The sequence below is a fragment of the Falco rusticolus genome, chromosome 16, assembly GCF_015220075.1.
Source record: "Falco rusticolus isolate bFalRus1 chromosome 16, bFalRus1.pri, whole genome shotgun sequence".
NCBI lineage: Eukaryota > Metazoa > Chordata > Aves > Falconiformes > Falconidae > Falco > Falco rusticolus.
Window position 1 is genome coordinate 200,835 of NC_051202.1, and position 22,736 is coordinate 223,570.

General features: G+C 43.9%; 2 long non-coding RNA genes across 5 annotated transcripts in view; one reads left to right on the forward strand and one right to left on the reverse strand.

Moving 5' to 3' along the window:
• Positions 1-13,309, forward strand: part of LOC119158295 — a 152,755-nt gene extending 139,446 nt beyond the window's left edge. For 3 of the 4 annotated variants that reach the window (XR_005107829.1, XR_005107828.1, XR_005107830.1), the window contains one exon: positions 8,081-13,309. This is a non-coding gene — a long non-coding RNA (uncharacterized LOC119158295). The remainder of the gene's footprint in view (positions 1-8,080) is intronic. The other variant, XR_005107831.1, reaches the window with a different exon arrangement.
• Positions 4,965-8,082, reverse strand: LOC119158297. Its single transcript, XR_005107833.1, has 2 exons — positions 5,136-8,082; positions 4,965-5,092 (listed from the first exon to the last, which is right to left on the reverse strand). It is a non-coding gene; the product is annotated as an uncharacterized LOC119158297 (long non-coding RNA).
• Positions 13,310-22,736: the final 9,427 nt, after the last annotated feature.

A 22,736-nucleotide genomic window follows, 5' to 3' on the forward strand; every position in this document is an offset into this window, starting at 1 on the left:
CTTTTTCTTTTTCAAGAAAAGAGCCCACCATACTCAAGACCCTTTCTAAGAATACTGTTTGAGAGCAGTGTAAGTATAGCCACTATGGAGTCCTTGATTTCTGTTTTCCATCTACGTTCTTGTAGGTTCCCACATTCAGGTGACCAAATCAGCACGTCTTGCCACAGAGGAGCAAATGTTGTGGTGCAGGGCTCTCACTTGCCCCCCTCAGGTCATTGAGGATAAGTCCGCTTCAAGTGTGAGTCACCCTGCTGCCATTTTTCCTTCAGCCCTTTGCTCAGGTCTGACAAGACTGTAATTTCTCTAAGCTTGTCTTTGTTACAGGTGTGACACACAGCTGAGAGGGTTTCATTATGGCTTTCATAACGTGTTAAGGAAATGTCAGGATCAAGTAATTTATAATTAACAGTGATGTGTAAATGTCATGTCTAACAATTGTAGTGTAAGAGTGGTTTTGTGAATGGGCCATTTTTTACACATGCAACTGTCAATGTCCAAAAAAGCCATAACTAGTCAGGCAAATGGCTGATAAAGGCAGAGATTTATTTTCTTTTGTTTACTCCTCACAGAATTCTGGATAGATCTTGTTGTCTGTTGCTCTGACATTCAGTAGGGATATAAAGCTCAAGCCATGAATGGATGCTTTTATGAACATTTTAGGGCTTGATCCTATTATAAACACAGAGTGGATAAACCCCTGCACAATAGTGATGTGAAACTCATATGAGTGTTGTCTGTCTGTATTTTTGGGACCAAAGACAATAAGGCATGCAGTGTAGGAGCTGTACTACCAAATCTGAGGAGAGGAAGAGTGGCTTAAAAAGGTGCCAGCAGAAATAGTCCTAAGCAGGGAGATATCCAAAATTGATATACTGGCACCATTCCCTTTAGAAAGGAAAAACAAATTGACATTACAATGAAAAGAGAGGAAGGAAGAGGTAGACTGATAAATTCTCGTAGTTTCACTAAGTGAATGCAAGGAGACATGCAGAGAAATTAAATGGTGACAAATTGAAAATGTTTTAAAAAGCAATTCTTTCCCACCAGTTTTTAATTTAAAAATGAACTTAATTGCTTTTAGAAGTTAATGGGAAGTTTGCAAGTCTAGAACAGATTAGATACTTATGTTTTCAATAACCATACATAGAATTATTGTAATTCATTATAATAACTTTAGAACTGAGTTTAGACTTCGTGTTTCAAGGTTCTGCATGAAGTACAGCAATTCAAGACCAGGGAAAAACCAGTAGGAAGGACAGCTCTTGATTGTCCAAAGCCACTAATGCTTGTCACTGTTGGAGAAGGTGTGTTAGAGAAGTCTGGATTCTGACCCATTCTATGTCTGTCTCCTGCAAAGGATTAAGTGCATAGTTTGCCACCGACAAATAAAAGTGAAAGGCTGAGAGGAGTTTGGCCTTCACTTGGGCTCGTGTATTGAATAACTGCACTATAGGAGTTTTAGTAGTAATTATCCAATGACATGGGCCACCTCCAGCTCCTTACGGTTACCATGTGCAATGGGAAAGGATTGCCGGACCACTGTCCAGAAGCTGAAGCAGAAGGTGAAGGACTTATCCAAGGCCAGGCAGTGTATCATTGGGAGAGCTGTGTACAAAAGCCAAGTCAGCTGAATTGCAAATCTGTGTCCAAACATGCATCGTGACCTTTCCATTCCTCATTAAATTTGTTTCTTGGAACTCTGGTATTACCAGGAGGAATAAAAGTCTGAGAAACAGTGAGGAGGGTTACACCTGGTTCTGCTTTCACACCGACTTTTCAATATGAGGTTAGAGCTGGTCCTCACCATGCAAGAGCATGACATACAGGTACAGTCCAGCTGTCACTTGACTGCTGTGGGATGTGATGAGCTCAGGTGTGGTGCTGCACTAGCCACAGCCCTGCTGCCCAGGAGCCTGAGCTGGCACTTCCATGTGGTACTGCTGGAGATTTGTAGTTGCAGCAGCTCAGGCTGGTGCTAGATTTGGGGTCACTACAGTCAGTCCCCTGAGGAGCATAGGCACACCCTTTGTATTCCTTAGCTTAAGTGAGATTTAAGGAATCATTGTAAATAGCAAGCCAAACCCATTCCCAGATTAATGACACTGATGGGGGGTTATTGTAAAGTCTGGTTTCCTTGTGTTTGAAGTGGCTGCTCATCTCTTCTGACAAGGAATAGCAATTGTGGCATCAGAGAGTGGTTTGCAATAGTGGTGTTTGCAGTCTGTCAGAGGCCACAGCTTCCCCTTGGCTTTCCATTTCCTCTCATAAATGAGGTTGTTAGATTTGGAGGACAGGATTTTAAAAAAAGAATGAGGAAGAAAAGAAAAAGCAGGAAGGAAATGGGAAGGCAAGAAGGCAAGACATGATTGCTCTCAGCTACAGATCTTGTGGTTTGAGTTGATGTTAGAGATTGCCTTTCCAATAGGTTTTGAAATGTGAAAGGAGAACTGATTTTACAAGAGCCCTAAGATAGGGCATGTGATTCCCTTCATTTGTACATGAGAATAATTATTGAATGAGACATTAAACAGCTTAGGTCTTAGTGGAAAAAATAAAATCAGTGTCCACTACCTACTGTGTTAGTAATGGTGTAGTTAGACTGCTGAATCATGTCTGTTTGTAGAATTCTAGGATAGAAGTCACTGATCAGCAATCTGTAACCATGGTGCTGTAATAAATCCACAAGGGCCGTATGTTGGTGGCTGCATTTCATAAAGTGACTACTCGGGACTTTGCATCAGAATGAGGGAACGGTAGTCTCTTCCTTCTTCAGTAAAAGAGGAAGATATCCACACTCTGCTGGTGGAATTGCTAGTGTGAGGGGTTCTATGATGCTCCATTTTGTTTATATTCCAGTGGAGGGGCAACTTTTAATCGCAAAATACATACCCACAATCTCATTACATGGTGTGTAGAGCCTCTCAGGAAGTATGCCCACCAGCTCACTGCTGTGTGTTTTAGAAGAAGTGGGGGGGATCTCATAAAACATTCTGTCTTGGTGCTGTCTAACATTGTAGCTGTATATATGTATATGTTTGTCATGTGCCTATGAAGTAGCAGATGGCAAACCAACAATGACTAATGAGTTCAAGAGCCAGAAAAGGTTATTTGGAGCAAAGAGAAATGTGTGATAACTTTTAGACTAACAAGGTGCAAGACAGTATGTGTGCAGAGACTCAGTCCTGCACCAAAATTGAGTCAAGAGGTCCTGAGGCGTAACTAGAAATGGTCCAGAGAAGCAATGATGTGGGGATGTGGGGGTGCTCAGTGAGGCACTTCTGTCAGCTCTCAGTAGCAAGGAATTCTCAATCCATGTTGAAGTCCAGGGTTAAACATTTAATCTATAATTCATGCTAGGAATTAATACAGACTACTTGACATCTGAAGTCACTTCTGTGTAATAAAAAAAGCCTTTTCAAATTATTTAAAGTATGCTTCTCTTGCCTTTTAAAACCAGGGGAAGCTGTGCAAGTGAGATGGGCCTTGGTTAGTAATAAATTTATGCAAATGACAGCAGGATTTTTGTCTTTCTCCTGCCATGGCTTTGAAAGGACTTAGATCCTGGTTTAGGCTGCAAAGAAAACGCTTCCAGCTGCCATTTCCGTGAATGCTACTCTGAATCTCGGTAATAGAATCACGTCATCTGGTCATCCCAAAGTCTGTCAGTTAGCTTACAGACAAGCTGTAGGCAATGGGACTCCAACGTATCTTTAATGGCATTGCTCAAGCAGTGCCTTGAGACCCACAGAGGCAGTGAATTCCGATGTAACTGTCCACGTTTTTGTTTGCTTCTTGTATGACGTGGGCCTGAAACCTCAACGGTAATTCACTGGAGTAACGATGAGGACAAAATGAATCCTTCCTTTGCCTGGGTATCTGAGGGTGGTTTGAAAACTCCAACTAGGACAGAATTCACTTGGGAGGTTCAAAGTTTGTAAAGTAGCTCCCTTACATGTTGTGAAGCCCTTGGTCTGCCTCATGCCACACTGCATTACATATTAATGCAGGCCTTGCATTATATATTAGCGCAGATTTGTCCTCAGATACCCTGCTGTGGAGAAGGCCATTTTTAAATCTTTAATAGGGCATTAGAGCAATTTGCCTGTGATTTAGTGTTAAGTGGGCAAGGAGAGTGGTGACAAACGAAGCCAGGAGGCCCTAAAATTCTTTGAATATTCCATGTTTTCCTGGAACTGTTGTGAAAAGGCTGCCAGAAAGGTCTTGGCAGGTTTTCTAGGTGGCTGGCCAAGTCTGAAGCAAATGTGGATAGTTAATAGGCGAATGCAGCTCTGGTTCCAAGATCATATGTATATAACATACGTTTTTATTTAAGAAATCCCACCCCATGGAGGAGCAAATGTAGTGCTAATATATCTTGCTGAAAGAAAATAGCAAGGCAAAAAACACTGTCATCTTGTAACAATAAAATAAGGGATCTTTTGCCCTTACTTTTTAGTGACTTGGATTGTCAGTTGAAGAAGAGAAGATGTAGGAAATGAAATCACTAAGACAGGCAGTGGCTTTCCCATGAGGGCCCCATGTTAATCAGGAATGGCTTATGTAGCAATAGCTTACATCTAAGAGAAAAGGCAGAATTTGTTCAAAGAATGGATTTCCGTTGGTAGATAGACTCTTTGTTGTTACCATGCAAGTAATTAAAAATGGCAATTAAGCAGGAAAGTGATCAAATAATGACTCAGGACCTGCTGCTGCAGTTGGTTCCATGTGGAAAGTCCGGTCTAGCATGAAGCATTGAGGCCACCTGTGTGGGTCAAACTGTAAGAGTTAAGAGCTGCTACTGAATCATCCCAGGTACAGGCTTACTGTCATGACTGGCGGGAGTTATTGCTGGGAAATGTGAGTTCAGATTTCTCTGAGACACCAGGTGAATTAGCTTTGTAATTTTTAAATTGTCTCTACTGTGAGGGATTCTTGTTTGAATACAGCTCATGGGGTCCGTCTTGTTTTATTATTAATGGAGTGGAGATTGTGCACGGCCTCTACTGTTACAGTGGAGCAATTATTGTTCTTTTTTTTTTTTAAAGTTGTTGGTGCAGACCCTGAAGTTCTGCTACAGACTCCCCTGTGGGACCTTGGATGAGCCACGTCTTTTTCTTTGGTTTTATTCACTATACCTTGGATGAGCCACGTCTTTTTCTTTGGTTTTATTCACTATCTATGAAATAGAGGTCCTTGTTCCTCATAAGGAGTATTGTAAAGACAGAGAGGAACTGATCGTATGTGAATTGTTCAGAGGCAGTCGTATTGCATGTGATATTGGAATTGCAAGTGAGCATGATATATATCTCTTTGAAGAAATATGGACTACCTCCATGCTGACATACGTTCATTAGCTGTACAAAGTTAAAATCAACAATATTTATAACCTAATACTACTTTTAGACAAATAAAATCAACTAGAAATGGTTATTACTACACTTTAAAAATCCCAATTCATGTCATTTATTATCATAATAAGTTAAATAATCTAACATTCCAGTTGTGCTCTTTTCTTCATTTTGTATCTCATAAAAATGTTACATTGTCTTTTTGCATTATAAAACCAACTAAATTTAAGTTTAGGGGGTACTAGAGCCTGCACTGCAACGTGAAGTGATGCAGAAGTGTGAACTGGCACCAGGAGTGGGGAGACTGGCTGCTGCACTTGCGTCCCGCTGCTATTTCTGGCATGCAGAGGCTAAGCAGCATCTGATGGGCCGAAAGTAAGTCCTCAGAGGCTGCTGCATCCTCCTCGCGTTCTGACATTCATTCTGTCTGTCACATGCCTCTCGATATGTGGCTTTCTAATTTTTAATACACTCTCACCACCAGCGAAGAAGCTGAAAACAAATTACTGTATGTTAAGACCTCTGTGTCTGGTTTCACAAGAGGTGAAGGTGACTGGGGCTGCGTTCAGACTTCCCCCGTGTTGAAGTGCCCAAGCCTGTTATGTCTTTGACAGCAATACCTAAACAGCTTGGCATCCTGTAGATACCCTGTGAGAAGAGACTCCCTGTCCCCAGGAGCTTGCAGGCTAAATAGATAAGGCAGGCAGAAGAGGAAGCACGAAGAGAAGGGGAGACTTGCCCAAGCCACTTAGCACACCGAGTGGCAGGACTGGGAATAGGAACAGGCCTTTTGGATTCTCACCACTGTCATCACCACTGATTTGGGATTCCTCTGGCTGGTTCTATGCCAGCTTCTGCCTGTCCCTGCACAGGGACTGGTGGCTTGGGCTCACCAACCAGCTGTAGAAAATATTTTGGAGTCATACCTCTTGGTTTAATTCTTAAGCAGTGGCTGAGACAAGTATTTTTTTCTTGAGAGAAATATGCCCTCGTGTTGTTCAGTTATTTGTGTTTGGCTTTTTTAATTGTGTCAACTGCAAGCTGTAGCTGGAGCACTAGAAAACCTGAAAAACATTTCTTTCTTTGTTTTATCTTTTAAATAATTCCACCCTCTCCTTGAAAAGCAAGTTGGTGCTGGTTGAAAAGGCTGAATCTCACAGGAAGTCTGGGGGATATTTAAGGATAACTCTGCTTTGAGGTTCCTCAGGTCCCTGTGATCTCTCAGGGCTCTTCACAAACGTTAATTAAGGCTCATAGTCCCAGCTCCTTTCTTACCTGCAGTAGTTATGTTACCTATTTGTGTTGCGTTTATGTAGGGGAGAATTGGAAATAAGTCTGCAGAACTGAGAGTCCACAGCAAATTCATGGAGAAGATGGGAACAGGTCTGTGGACTGCAGGCAGCAGCCCTCCAATCTCTGAATTACAATCTTTCACAGAGTGACCCTAGCACTTCTTTGCTATTGAAATATAATTCATTCTAGCTTTGCTTTGTCACACAAATTTCTAGTTTTAATTTAATTTTCTGCTTTTCCTGCCAGGTGAGATTCCCAAAGTGTTCCTAAACTTTATCCATGTTTCTGAAGTTGAATCTGGGTTCAGCAGGTTGAATTCTAATTGAACAGCCTCAACACATGTTGGTTTTGCTGGCTTTTTTTCAGAAAAAAAGAAGAAAGTTTATTGAGAGGGACCATCTTTTTCATGCAATGATTCTATTAGAATTTCAAGTAAATTTTAAAAAAGCATTAAATGTTGACCAGATAGAATACTTTTGTAGCAACCTTGTAAGTTAATGTATTAATATAGCTCCATCACTTAGTAACTGAAATACTACAAGATTTGTCAGACTTCCAGTATGAAGCTTCAGATCTTAGGAAATCATGTCACCAGCTTGAAACAGGTTAGTCTTACCCAAAATTTTAGTGAGGTTCTTGGAGGTTTTGTTATGTTTTAAGTGAAGTGAGTCTTACATGAAACTTTTGTGGACCTGAAACCATGTGAAATACAAGGGGTTTCAGGTACCTTATGTGATATGGAAATGGCAAACCACGCAAAAGTAGATGTAATACTTTTTTGCATGACTTCACATAAAATCGAGTTTCACCTTGAGTTTTCAGACCAATGTGTACAGAACTCACGGATAGGGGCAGATTGTTAGCTCCCCCAACGCAAAACGCACATCACTCGGGGTACTGCATTCCCACTTCTCATACTTTTTCTTTGATAATTGGACGAATTCAGCTCTGTAACCTTTCTTTTCAAATCTCTCTGTTCTACTGACTGACCTTTTGTTGAACTCTTCCCATTTTCCTATACATGGGTTCCAGTAAGGGCACCAAACGGTGCAGTATTCCAGGACCTTTCACCGGGAGGTGAACAGCACCACCTCATTTTGCTTTTTGCTTACTTTACTCGCCTTGGGATTGAATTGTTTTATGGCCTTCTCACCTTATTATTTAATTGTTCTCCATTATCCAGGGATTGATATAGTTGGAGCTCAAAGATCTTTGAGAAAGCTGTTAGCAGAATTGGGGGATGGAGAGAAAATACAACTACCACCTTTTTAGTTGTGTTGCTGTCAGGATAGTGCTTGGGTGAGGTAATTTGCTAACACATGCCTTGTTGGGTTTGGAGGTGAAAGTTGGTGGATGAGTCAGTTTAAAAGGAATTGTTGGCAATGAAAGGGAATTTACGTGATCTTTAACCACACTCCGTCCTCTCTGTTGACTAACAGGATATCAGATGAGGATAACAAAAGTAATCTGGACATAGCAGCTCTCTTCCAAGGACCTCAGAACACTCCAAGGACATGGTAAGTATTGTTGTGATGATTCTGTATTTTGGGGATGCAGGGTAGGAAGAGGTGAAGTGATTTCATCACTGACTTGATGGGGAATTAGACAACAGTATACAAAACAGTGAGGTTCAAATTAGAAGTTTTGGGTTGTCAAGCTCCTCACTTGATAGAGCACTGTTCTGGTAATGCCCAAATCATGATGCCTTTGCCCAGCTTTGCTTTCCATATATGTGCCTCACACTGTGAATTTGTACCTTGTCCTCATGTCATTAGAATTCTTTGTTTGTATTATTAAATACTTTTTACTCCACTGAAGACATTTTATTAATTTGTAAACTATTCTCATATGTTATCATATATGCTGTCCATATAGCTGAGATGTAACTTATTTTAAAGGTATTTCCTAAATGATCTCTGTATAGTTTGCCCAGAGTGAAATTATTGATTTGTCTCAAAAAGGTCTTAAGGTTTTATAGTTAATGCTTAAGTCTCTAAACCATCCTCTCTGGCTGAGCATCCTTTCTCCTGTGTGCCTTCTACTTTGAATTGCTAATTCCAATTGGTCACAAAAAAGTAGTAATAGTTTGTCTTTACTCTGCTTTTGCTGTAACTGTGCACCTACCAAAGTCTCTTCTTCCTTTGAACTTGTCTTCGTAATTAAACTCATTCTTCCTTTCTGTTTTCCAGCTTCTCTCTCCAAACTTTTTCTCACTCCATTTCTGCAAGACCTTTTCCTGCAAACCAGGGCCCTGAGAGGATTAGTGAAGGGGGTGCCAATTTATTTAAACCCACCTCAGCATGGTAGCAGCCAATTATTATAAGTTACTGAATTGGTAAATGACCTGTAGCACACAAAAGAAGCTTCAGTCTTCAGGTGTAGTTCAGAGTGGATAAGTGTCTACCTCACAGCTGCTCTGAACTTACCGCCAGTTCTGGCATTTGGTTTGGGTTTGGTGGGGTTTTTTCTGCTTCTGAATCTGTTCACATTGGTAATATGAACGCGCATGCTCAGGACTAAATGGACTGCAGAGACTTGGCCTCTTTAAATATGAGAGCAATTTTCAGGCCTCTTCCAGTTGCACTTATTTCACTGAAAAAAAAAAATCCAAACAACCAAACAAACCCCCCAAACAACCAAAAAACAGAACAAAAGATAAATATGAGGAGCTGTGGAAATGCCTCAGACTTCCTCTGTTTAATTCCTGGTGGTCACAGTGCCAGGTGATGTTGCCATTTATGCTTTCTTCTGTAGTGCCTGGCTTGAATGATCCGAAAGCAGCAAGCTAAGTTAAATGCATGACTGTGATCAAAAGAGAATGACGCCTCTATTTTTTGTGCCAGCCTGCAGGCCCTTAGGTTTGGAATCTGAGTCTTTGAAAACCAAGGTTACTGGACTCTAGTAAATGAAGTGTCCGGATGTTACTGATGATTCATAAAAGCAATTAAAAAAGGAAAGTGCTTTTCCGCTGAGCGTAATGTCTTGGTTTGAAGATATCCTTAAGTGTGTGTGTAATGCTGCAAATAGTGGTCAGTGGGTAGTGACCACTGTGCTAGAGATTATGGATCTGTTTCCAGCATAATGCTTCTTTTCACATGGTTCTGATGATCAAATCCTTTTTTTTTTTTTCTTTGGTAGTTGAATTTTTCTTATTTAGTTTCTATTTCAGAATAGTTTCCATCTCTTCCTACTTCTTAAATTGGTGAAAAAAATCTGCTGAGGTGGTATATTTTCCGTGGGAGAAACATGTTATTTGCAGCGTAAATATTGAAGATGGCAAATAATTGAAATTTATCAAATATTACCCCCTCCCCCCCATGCCACCCTCCTGCATTTCAGAGCTGACCTTCCACAAACACAGAACGCCTCATTTGTACAGCTTTCAAAGTGATTTTCAATAAGCAAGACTGAACTCAGTTAAAACATGAGTAGGATTATTGTTGTATACAAAGATCCCTCAGCCCGGCCACATTGCCTAAGCAAGAAGTAGACCCTGAGGCATGCTCTACAAGCTTCTCCCTACATGGCTTTTCAAGCCATCTCCAACCAACCTGTTAGCTGTTAGTGATGGCTACTAGGCTCTGCTGCTGCTGTTCTAGAGCAGCCCTTTCCAGTCTTACTTCCTTCTCCAAGTGGATGCCTCTCACTTCTCTTGGGGCCTGTGCATATTCCAAAGCTGGGGCTTCAGGTTGCTTTGCCCTCGCTTGGTCAGCCTACGTATATGTGCTAAAGGGAAGCAAAATAGTTTACTGATTTATCATGGATCATTAGATGGAGTAACTATTCTTAAAACATCACCAGTATAGATACAATTATTAGAGGTGTGCTTTTGCTAACATTGCCAGCCCCTACCCTCTTGTACAGTACCCTTGGGTACTAAATAATTACCCATTTTGTGTGGTTATCTAGCTCACTAATTACCCACAAAAATTGGGGTCAGGTGTTAACTGCTTGAAATAAGTATCCTCCAAAGACTTGGTTAAATCGTATAAAGAAATCATGTGTTTGCAACAAAATTTTAAAAGAAAAAAAATCAAACATTTTTTTGGAAGGAAGATAAGGGAACGTGCAAAAGACAATAGATGCAAATTGTTTGGTGTGATGGCAAAATCTTGCCTGCTGCTGGGATGGTGAGGGAATCTGTAGGGAGAGTGAAAGGATCGTTGGCAGATACAGTCTCTCTAATCCAGTCAACTTTTCCCAAAGATTAGATCCTTTAGTACACAGGGTTTGATTCTTCCCCTATCTAGGCTGATGTCAATCAGGATTATGTTGGTATAAATAAGAAAATTTGTATCCGTGATTCCCTGGACCGACTTCACTGCATAATCCCACCTCTTCTCTCACCCAGGGACTTCTGCGTTGCCTCCAATGATCTAATTATGCATTGTATATTTATTTCCATATGTTTATTTTAGTTGTTTCAAACTCTGTATGCATGCAGAATTTCATTCTGAGGCTGCTGCTCCTAAAATGTAGCTTGCTTTGAGTAATAATTTAATTCCTGTGCTCAGGGAGTTACCCCAGTGAGTCAAAGATTTCTAGATAGCCCCACCCTCCCCAACTTCCCGAACACTGCAGTCACTTTCTCTTTGCCAGACCCACACAAGATGTCTAGCTAGCCAAAATCCCAAGAGGCAGCTTCTCCTGCCTTCCCCATTTTAGCCCCAGAAAACTAGGAAATAAAGCCACAGGAGCCCTAAAGCCCTTGAAATAGCCGGCACGTGTAACAGAGGGATAGTTAATAGACTGTCTTCCTAACCTGGTTTCTTGCATCAGTGCTTGCTGTCTTCAATACAAAGGAAACATTTCATCGGGCACTAAGAAGGTGTTTCTGAAAATCCCACTGTGCACCTGTCAGGGTCTTTGGATACCCAGATACCTTTAAGTCCTAAGCATCTGTGCAGTGCGTAGTGTTACAAGGAAACCACCTTCTTTATTTATTTCTGTATTTTGCATTAGGTGCTTCCTCTCCCTTGTAGCGAAGACCACCTTCTCTTCCCATGAGCACATTTGAAGCCTGTGCAGAGTCAGGTATTAGGCATCAACAGCCCCACCTCCCATTTCCATTGCTCAGGCAAGTGTGGGGTCTCAGGTAAGGCCCCACTCGGCTAGGTGTGTGCTGTCTTTTCAGGGGCGTACCTGCACTCCGCATTGTGTACTGCATCTCTGGGGAATGCAGGGATCAGCCCAGTAAAGCACAATGCAGATTTAGTCGTCATCTTTGTCTTCCCCCCCACTCCTCTGCTCCCCGCTGATGTTAACTGTCTGTATTATTATTTATTGTTATCAAGGGATTTGGTTTGATCAATGAAGTGTATATGCGTCTGACGGACATTCGGAGAGGAAATGCTTGGAGAATGAGTAACATGTCTGCAGCAGAGGGTGTGTGTGAGGGAGAGAGAGGGAGCATCGGTACTAGAAACATTGACTGATGAGTTCATTTTAAAATCCAAGGGCATATAGCTGGTAAATTAGCACATATTGCAAATATAGTCTGGTGTGAGAGGCAGCAGTGCTGCCATTGAGCGGGGCGGGGTGGGGGGTGGAGGGTGTCGAGGAGAGGAGATTGTCAGCTCTAAAGTCATCACGGGCATGAGCCAGGCAGTCTGCCTGCCTCAATGCAGACGTGGGGCGTGCGATTTCCACGGGCGGCTGCGGGCTGCAGTGTGGCGGAGGGGGGGAGCGGGGGAAACCGAGATAGCAGCGGTGGATTTTATTGTTTTAAAATCCAGATCCAGCCAGAGGGATGCTAGGCGAAGGGCTGCAGTCCCGCCACTCCCCGCCTCATCCCCTTCTCTCTCACCACCCCCCCCCCGCACCCCCTGAGGAGGGCAGCGTGGGGCGGGAGCGGGTGCCCGGCTGCCCGGGAGGGTCCCGGGGCTGGGCGCAGCGACAGGGGCTGCCCGGCGGCGGGACCGGCTGCGGCACCGGCACCGGGACGGGGCAGCCGCGCCGGAGATGCGCCGGCGGCCGCGGCGGCGGGTTTTTCCCGGGAGCTTAAGAGCTTATTGAGGAGGGGTGAGCGGGGCCGGTGTGTGTGTGCGAGGCTGGCGGCGGGGGGAGCGAGTCCTTATTCTGTTAAAGATTTAAGTAGGCATGCAAGGAATCTCTAGGATAGTTGGCAAAGGGCGAGGGTGGGGAGGGGGGGAAGGATCCAAAAGAGTCTGTAACCAGACACTGAAGCTTTCCAGGAGTGAGAGTGTGTGAGAGAGACGGAGACAGAGCGAGAGGAAGAGAGGGGGCAGTGTGGTCTAGTACATTTTCATCTGGTCGTTGATTTGAGCCTGATGCTTGCTGTCCCTCAACAGCCTCCCTTGCCTGTATTTTTTCTTTCCCCCTCTCCTTTCCCTTCTACTTCATCGAAGCCTAGGGGAGCCAGTAAAGATTAAATGTGCTTTCTAAAAGGCAGCCACTTCATGCAGCTATGTCTACTCCCCCCCCCCAGCTACCCCCCCACTCCCCCTATTTGAAATAAAAAAAAAAAAATTAAAAAAAAAAAAACCGGAGAGAGGGGGAGACAGAGAGGGGGAGAAGGAAGGAGGAGGAAGAGGAGGACTATAGTTTAATGATGTCGGGACTGGCTGATCCATGAAGGAGGAAAAAAAAAAAAAAAACACACCAAAAAAAAAAACCAAACCAAAAAATTGAGATCCTGGACGAGGAAGGACTTTGGTGAATGGGCTCAGACTCCTGAGGTGAGAAAAGGACGGGGAGTGAATGATGATGATTCCATAATGGTGCCTGTTACCGCTGCCCCCGGCCGTGCGGTGGCGGGGAGCGCCGGGGCACGGAGCCGGGCTGGCCCGGCGTGCGGGGCCGGGGCCGGGGGGGACCCGCTTTCGGCGGCGGGCGAGCAGCGGCGGATATTTTGCATTTTTAAACTCGGGCCCTCCGGTACGTTTCGGCTTCTCCCCGCTTATGCCGGTGGGCCTAAGCCGTTCCAGAGATGGGTGGAGGGTGCAGATCCGTATTATTTATTTGGGCGGGGGGTGGGGGGGTGGGGGTGGAAGAGGGAGGAAAGGGAGGGAGGGAAGGAAGGGGAAAAGAGCGGAGAAGGAGGTGGCAAGCTGGGGACGAAATGGTGCTCTCGGTTATGGCCGGCGTAAATTTCCATTGGCTGGGGTTGCACAAGGTGCTTGGAGAGGAGTCGGTGCAGGATGGAGTCCCTTTTGTGTGTGTGTGTGTGTGTGTGTGTGTGCGCGCACGGTGCTCGCGGACCCTTCTCTCCCGGGGAAGCGGGTTTTTCTCCAGGTTTTCCTTCGGAAGCGCTGCCCGCGGCTGGCAGGGGAGGGTGGCCGTGGCTGCGGCGGCGCTGCCCGCGCCCTCCCTCCCCGCTGACAGTCTGGGGCTGGCTCTGGCACCGGGCTGGCCCTGGCTCCGGCCGCCCCCAGCTGATGCTGTAGTTAGGAGCGGGCCGCTGCTTGCAGACCCCCCACCCCCCCACCCTCCCCAGCCCCTTCTCTTAATAATAATAATAATAATAATAACAACAATAACAGCAGCAGCATTGGAGGGTGCGCGGAGGGAGGAGGGCGGCAAGCGAGGAGCTGCGGAGGAATTTGGTTCCTTTTCCTTTTCCCCCTTTTCTTTTCCTTGATATATTCCCTAAAAAAAAAAAAAAAAAAAAAAAAAAAAAAAAAAAAGATGTTTTAAAAATGCAAGCGGCTTGCCCAGCTGCACACACCCACCCTCGCCTCCCTCCCCCGGCTTGCGCACACCGCACGCTCGCACTCGCTCGCTCGCCCGCGCTCGCTCGGGTGTCAAAACCCGCCGGGCACCCAGCCTGGTCCGGGCACTGCCCCTGCCCCTGCCCCGAGCCCGCCCGGGGGTCCGCCCGCCCCTCGCCTCCCCGCCGCCGGGCTTTTCCCCCCTGCTCTTGGCGCTGAAGATCGGAGCCTCCCCCGCTTCCAAATGGTGAGTTTCTACCTGATTTTCTTGCAACTCGGGGTTTTTCTCCATCCCTGCCGGCCGCGGGGCTGGCGGAGGGGGCGGGGAGGCAGCGCCTTTATGCTGCTGCATGCTTTGTGCCAGGCGGCTGGAGGGAGAGCCTGCATATTCCTGCTCTTATTTCTGCATTCCTTTTCGTTGAAACAATGAAAATAATTCCGTCACTGCCCCAAACTTCCCTTTCTTTCCTCCTCTTCGTTATTTAAACGCGGAGACTTTTCATGTATTTGTCGCAAGCGACCTTGTTGGAAGCTGTAAGGAACCTGCCGCGCCTTGTCATTTTTGTATAAACGATTAAAAATGGAATGTATTCTCTCAACAGAGGGTCCTTAGAGAAGCTCTTTCCTTCCACCTGTGTGTCCTGTTTTGTAATCTTGATCCATGAATTGAACTTGCCTGCTATTCTTTTCCTCTTTCTCCTTTTTATCTTTTATTTTTGATCCCTGTTTTTTGCAAGAAATAGTTTGTTGCGCCCCTCTCAATCCCTGAGACCCTAACTTGTGATGTTTAGCTTTTAAATCCACGGGTTAGGCTCTTGGGAGCTGTGAGTTGTGCTTTGACATCTTTATTTTATAAATATATCATATATATATGTATATGTGTGTGCGCGCGTGTGTGTATATATATATAGACATATACACACACATACAACAGTGTTTAGTAGACCTTTTAAGGGAAAAACGTGCATCCTCTGTAGGGTTGATCGGCTAATAGTAGGGCGGTGGTTATGGCCATATACTGTAAAAATATCTCAAATTAAAACTAGCGTTTGTACAGCAGATTTGTGTGTGTGTATATTCAAGCTATAATTTTACAGCTGATACAGATATGGGGGTGTATGTGTGTACACATATAGTGATATTATATATGCGTGTGTAGATAAGATATACACGATATGGATGCATGTAATATAGCTATTGAGGTGTGTGTATAGATACACATATGGATGATATGTGTGTATGAATATGTATGTAGGCAAATAAAACCCTAGATATGTATATATATTTACATATGTAGGTATATTAATAGACATGCCAGTGTTTTCATATTGAGAGAGATTTGCCTTGCTGCAGGCCACTGCATATAGCATCTCTCTTCCACCCCCCCCCACCCCCCCTTTTTTTCCCCCCCTTCCCTCCCTTCTTGAGAGCAACACAGAGTACCCTGAGAGCGTAACAGTAACAGCTCGGTACATTCGTGCTTGACCTCAGCTGAAATCCCAGCATGCCTCATGCTTCCAAGTTTAAAACTGAACGATTAATCTTAGAAATGTGCTCTATGGACACACACACACACACACACACACACACACACACACACACAAATAAAAGGGAAAAAACCCCCAACAGTGAAAAAGCCAGGAGACCGGTTGGATCTTATGGATCGTTAGGTCAAAAATAAACTAAATAATAAAATGGTTGTGTGTACTAATGGTTGGAAACTACTAAAAAGAAATTCTGAGCCAATGGTGAAGTTTTGTTTTAGTCTTTTTCTAGAACTTAAAACTTTCCTGCTTTTCCAGTCAAAAAAATATGTAAATGACAAATCAGAAATGTTAAAAATGTTTGCTGCTGCTGTTTTTCTTTATTAGATTTTTACATTGCTGTAAAATTAATTTTGATTGGTACTGTATTTCTTATCTCTGTTTTGCGAGGCAATTTATAATGAAGTTACTGTACCTTGTTATGGCACCGATTTACTGTTTGATACTTGAATGCAAATGCTTTAACTTAAACCACAATGCACCAAAAATTAATTGATGGTGTAACATTTTGGTATTTGGTAGCTCAGGGTATGTTTGATGGTTTCCATTGTTTAATAGTTATCAAACTGGAAAAGGTTGCTTGTTCGATATTTTTTTTTAAGCTTTTTAATGACACTGTAATTTCATTGAGTATTTTACCTCTATGGAAAAAAAAATGCCAGCAAAGCCTTTCACTTCTGAATTTGTGTGTTTTTCCAAACGTCTTCTAATTTCAAAGTGAGAAACTTATTCTGCGTTGCGTTTATTTTCTGTTTACCTGTTCGGCGTTGTAAATCGGGATAGGATACGGTAGTACCCGGCCACCTTTGTCCAGCTATTCCCCCCACCTCAGAGACGGGCAAAAAGTAGTTTTTTCCCTTCTGAAGCTGTTTTTAATCGCTGTTGTTGTTGTTTCCCCCCCCCCCCCCCAGCTTGGGGGGAAGGGGCGAGCGCTTTTGTCTGCCCCGGGCTCGCAGCCGCCTGCGGTGCCCGTCCCCGCATCCCCGCCGGCTGGCACCGCGCTGCGCCCTTGCCGGAGGGGGGTCACCGGGGAGCCCCCCGGCGCGGCCGCGCCCGCACCCCTCCGCGGAGCCCCTCCCTCCCCGGCGGCTGCAGCACCGCTATTGTCTCCGCGCTGCGCGGTGCGGAGCGGAGCCAGGCGGGAGTTGCGCGGGGCTGCGGCAAAACAAGGCGGGGGGGGGAGGGGGCGCTGGCGGCCGGCCCTGCGGCTGCGGGGGCAGGGCCCGCTCCCCTCCCCGCCGGGCGCGCAGCGCTCCGCTCCGGCGCAGCGAAGAGCATAATTGGGAGCGGGTTCAATCACTACCAGTCTAGACTCGCCCAGACACATCAATTAGCGGCGCTGGCGTTTTAAAGGCGCAGCGCGGCTGGAAGCAGCCCGGGCCGCGGGAGCCGCAGCGCGGCGAGCGAGCGGAATAAAACCCAACGCAATGAAAAACAGTTGGCAGGGATTAAAATAAGGAGGAAGCCCGAAAACTAGGCTCCCCCACTTTCCATTTCCAGTGGAAAAGGCGAGGTTCTTGCGAGAAGAAAACGTGGGAATAGGAGCTGAAGCACAGCGTAAGGCATCCCGCAGCCCGCCGGCGCGGGGCTTCGCGGCCGGGCCGCTGCCCGCCGGCCGAGGGGGCGTCAGCCCCACCGAACCTCGGCGCCTTATCAATACCCCCTTGGAACAACTTCTTTGCAAGCAAATGTAAATCAGTGCGGAACTACTCCTGCAACGGTTTTTACCTTCTGCAGACAAAAGAAGGGATGTTGAGTTTTGGGTTTATTTTTGCTTTATATATATACAGACAAATTATATTTTATATATATATGTATTTATCTATATATATTTAATATATATATAGCTACAAGGCTACCTTGTCTTAGTATTACACAGTTTCTTCAGTGACAATTTCATCAGTCTCTGTAGTTGCACGTTTTCACTGGAATAAAAGGAAGCTGTGGACAAAAAGACAGTTTTTTATCTTAAGAGGGAAATGGAAGAGAAAATAAACCTTAGGTGTTAATTTAATTAACAAATAGAATAAGTAAGCTGGGCTTAGTAAGGATTGAAGATCTTATTCAGCCACTAAGAAAAATACCAGACTGGGACTAGTTTCAATTAAAAGTATTTCTAATATGCTACCATGACATCTAATATAACACGTTCCCAAGTACTCTGTGCAATACGTGATGCAAATAATTAAAAAGGAGAAAGATAGACAAAGCCAGGTATATTTTTTCTTGAGTAGTGCTTTTTTAAAAAAAATCACGCAAATTTTGAAAAACTCTAGTGTCTAGAAGTTCTGTCTGGGCAGTCGCTGTACCATTTGGCTCTGTGACTTTGACCTTGTTGCAGCTTAGTTGGAACTTGCTTTCCCAGGTTGAAAGGCATGGGGTTTGGTGGCAGCAAAAGGTAAAAAAGGTCCAAGGCATTCTGCAGTTTCCCATTGTTGCTCTTTTATTTCAAGGGTTTTAACGGTACCTAAAGTTGCATAGTACTGCAGCTCAGAAAATGGAGAATACTTGTACTATCTGTCTTTCCTGAATAATTTCCAATTACTAATTGGGCCAGATACCAAATTATAGTTGAGATACTACGTAGTGGCTAGTACTGATTTGACTGATTAATTTCTAATCAATTTCTGAATCAAAACTTCATTCGTGTTATAAATCCTGGATATTAAAATGCAACTTAAGTTGAAATCTGATTGCAGCCTCTTCACAAAGTCGTATGAACTCAGTCAAAATGCTAGTTGAAAATGGCATAATATACCTCTTTTTTTCTGTTGAATTTGTTAGCTTCTAATTTCTCTGCAATGAAGTCCTTGGCCATACTTCAGCACTTTAAAGCAATGAAGCGTTTATTCATAGTATGTTTGTGCAGCAGCCTGATAATCATAGAAGGCACTGTAGTACCCAGAGTATAAGGTAAATGTTAATCTGCACCTCTAACCCCTGTCAAATGATTTTGACTGTTTTAGTGGCCACTTCCCTTTCATGCTACCCTGATTTTGTTCACTTTTCTGTGAGTGAGGTGGAATGCAGCCACACAGTTAAGAAGTTCAAAATGCGGGCTTGTGAAAGGTGCAAGTTTCCCAGTGTCTGTGTGCAGCTCTGCACAAGGCTGGTGCGCACGGTGCTTGGAAGAAGAGCCTCTCTGCCAACTGTACCGCATTCTTGCTGCCCTGCCTTTTTCCCAGGGCTCAGAAGGAAAGAGCATCCCAGTTCTTCTTCACTCTAGGGAACACACACATTGTTTCAATAATCCAGGCAATAAATGCTAATTAGTAATGCTTAAGGACCCTACCAGTCAGAGTAATTATCATAATTTACCTCTTCCTTGTTAAAAACATTCCTTGCTGATTTAAAATTTTTTGAAGAGATAGTTTCTTTCCTCTTCCCCTGGAAAGCATTCCTTGTTACATTAGCAACGAGCGCATGGGTCTGCTGTAGCACTGGAAAACATTTCACATATTGCGTGGGGAACCGGAGCTGGAGATAAACACATGTAAAGGTTTTCCCACACATAAAAAAACATTTTAAAACTGATATTTTTTCCTTTGCCTTCCTTCTCTGCTCCCCCTGCTTTCCCCAGCACCACCAAAAACCACTTACAGAGGGAGAACAAAGGAAATTGCTAACTATAAAGGGATCATTAAGTATGAACAGCAACAGCAAGATAGTGTGATATGACAACATATTTTATTGCACAAAAGTAGAGATAATTAAATAATTCAGTGGTATTCTTAACTAATTAGCACAAAGATCTTTCGGAAGCCATCGGGAAAATGGAAATCATCAAATCTAATAATATGCTACATTTCCCAAAGACACTGTGTTTTCCAGTGTTGCTACTGCTTCACCACCTGATACAGTGACACAAAAGGTTACAAGTAGTTGCACATTTATTTGGGCTGTTTCTCAAGATAATCTTTTCTGCATAAGGTGATTAAGTATTTGAAGGAAATCAATATGTATAGCTGGAATTTTCAGTGTTAGTCGATAGTAGAGAAAAAGATCATAGCTTCAGAAAAGCCAGATCTATTATTATAAGTGATCCATTAAAAAGATTAAATTATCAGCTCAGAGCCATTCTTGGGTTGACTGTGATGGGCCTGACTCATTTTGATTTGGAGTTGGTGAATGAATGCTGGAGTCCAAGATCTTTTTATAGAGTTAATTGGGGACCTAGACTGCCTGTTTTCAGCTTTTCTTGACATTGAGAAGTGTGTGGCAGAGTCTGGGAGAAGTCTGGGACCTCTGGTTTAATGTGGGCTCTAATTTCAAGGCCAGAGCATTGTCTCATTTGCCAGTGGTACAGACTGGGAAGAGCTCCATTCTCATCAGTGGAGTTCTTTCCAGTCTTTGGTAGGACGACTATAACTATCATGCCATGCAAACACTTTCTTCTCTAGATGCATGAGGTTTTTAGCTGGAATCAGTGGCTGTATGTATCCATGAGCACAATCCAGGCCAGGTTAGCCATCTACAGATCCTATACAGGGGAATGGGCTGCATGGACAAGTACCTGCAGGGCATTGATACTGCCACTGAAAAACTGCTAGGCATGTTCTTAGTAATTAGGTGCATCAAATATTACTCAGAATATCTCATTATACTCTTTTGATCTAAATGTATCCACAAGTTCATGTGACACATTTACAAACTGTAATTTACTGCCTCTATGTTTGATGTATTTAAGGTTACTTTTTCCTCTGCCAAACAAAGGGTTGTCTGAAAATTTGACTTTACCAGTCATTTAAACATTTTCTGTTTCAAGTAAAATGTCAGTGTGCAGCTCACCCTTTAAATAATGGAAGGGCGTGTGCATCAGTCTTTTAGGTACAGCTTTTACTCTGAGCCCAAACTGAACTTTACTCCTGCGTTACAGTTATGGTGCAGGTTGACTCCATGGACTACCCAGAAAAGTAATGCTGTGGGGTAAGATGCTCTGGTTTGTAATTAATGCATGGAAGGTAGAACTTGGAGGCTCATCCTGAAATCGCACGGTGCCTAAGATAGCAGTGTCCCTAGTACATGGAAAGAGACTTTTCCTTCCTCAAAAGAGATGGAGGCTGATTTATACAAGATAGATGAAGGGAACACGAGGGGAAAAGGCACCTAAAAGTGATTTGCCCAAGGAAGCACAGCACACCATTAGCAAAGCAATAATGCATGTCTCCTGGTTTACAGGGCTGCTATACATGTGTACATTCTTCCTCAGTGGAACTTTCCAGGTTGTGAATAAGGTTACTGATATACCAGGAGACCCTCTTGTGTACCTCCAGATGTAATCATGAAAGAGTGTGTTACTTCTGTAAGCAAGTCATGCATTTATTCTCTTTCATTTTTGTGTCATTCACCCAATGCTGTATTTGCTATACAAGGCCACTACAACCCATTAAAAAAAAAGATATTTTTCAAGATGAAAGATGAGTCTCTGATTTACGTGGTAGTCAAAGTGACTGTGGAAGGCTGAGACTACTGCAGTCATTTTTATTTAACAGCTCTTCCCACAGTGTAGTCAATGAATCTCTAATCTCCTGAACTGAAACATCTGACACTTACAGAATCATTTATTTGCTGGCCCTTGTGTCCGTGATCGACTGTGTCGTGCTCACAGAGCTCCACCCACAGCAGTGTCTTTTAGGTGGGCTGATGGTACATTGGATATAAATTATATGTTCTTTAAGGGGAGGTGGGGGATGGGGCAGGTGGGATAAAAGGATGAGTATAGGCTTTACTGTGCAATATGTGCTTCTCATGCTGTCCTTGAAGTAAGGGGTAGTATCCAGCAGCAACTGTTGAAGGATGGCTTGGGCTTCTGAGAAGCAAGGAGTAGAAATTTAATTTGTGCTGCTGACTCTCAGACCATGGCTACTCATGACAAAGAGCCAGCATGCTGGCCGAAACTTGGTGCTATTTGCTGTTGTATGCCTTTGGAAGACGGGACAGAAGGGGTGCCCTTTGGTGTCCTGTGTGGCAAAGAGGAGGATAAGCTACGTCAGCTCCTGAGAGAAGTCTCCGAACAGCTCCCTCTGGCTACTACAAGAAGCTGAACGGATGGCTTCTGTTCCCTGGAAGCTGTGTCTGATGATCACAGGCCATTAGGTACTTCTCACTTGACTGCCCTGCTGGTAACTCCACTTTTAAGATGAATTATGCAAGGAATCCTGTGAAGCATCAGACATTCAGGAGCTGAGGATTAGGAGGAGCCCTCTCTCAGTGTATGAACTCATTTCTGGATAAAAATCTGAGACTCACCTGGATTCCAGCTTCTCCGGAAAGGACAAAAAGTGAAAAGGAGCCAAAAATAATCAGTGGACTTTGGTTTTCCTGTGCATGTGTGCTTGTATCATGTCTGAACTTGCAAAGAATATACTTTTTTATTCACAAGGAATCCAGTAAATGGTGAATCTGTAAATCAGCTACTTGAAGTGTGTTTGTCTCATTTGATCACCCCTTTCTCCCCTTTCCCCCAGGGTATCCCCTTGCTTTTAGAGCACCTCACTGCCCTTGAGGATGGAGTGGTTGGGACTGGGTTCTTCCTGGGTCTTGCTGGGGGAAGAATACCATCTTGGGAAGAGGGTTGGTGGGCTCGTGGAGCACCTCACACAGAGACTGATCAAAATTTGCCTTCAGATCTTTTCTTTGGTTGTGTTTTCACTTCATGAATATCTGGCAAGGTAACGTGATTTAAGGGATGTGTTGCTTCTCAGTGTTGAGGGCCCAAATACACTAAAATCTCATGAAATCTGTATTTCTCTCTCCTATGTTTCACAGGTAATTCAGAAAAACCAGTACAGCTATGGCATAATTCCTGTTCTCCTTCATTCCCCCTTTGATCCTTTTCATGTGATCTAACATCCAATGTACAGTTTTGGGGTGTAATGTGG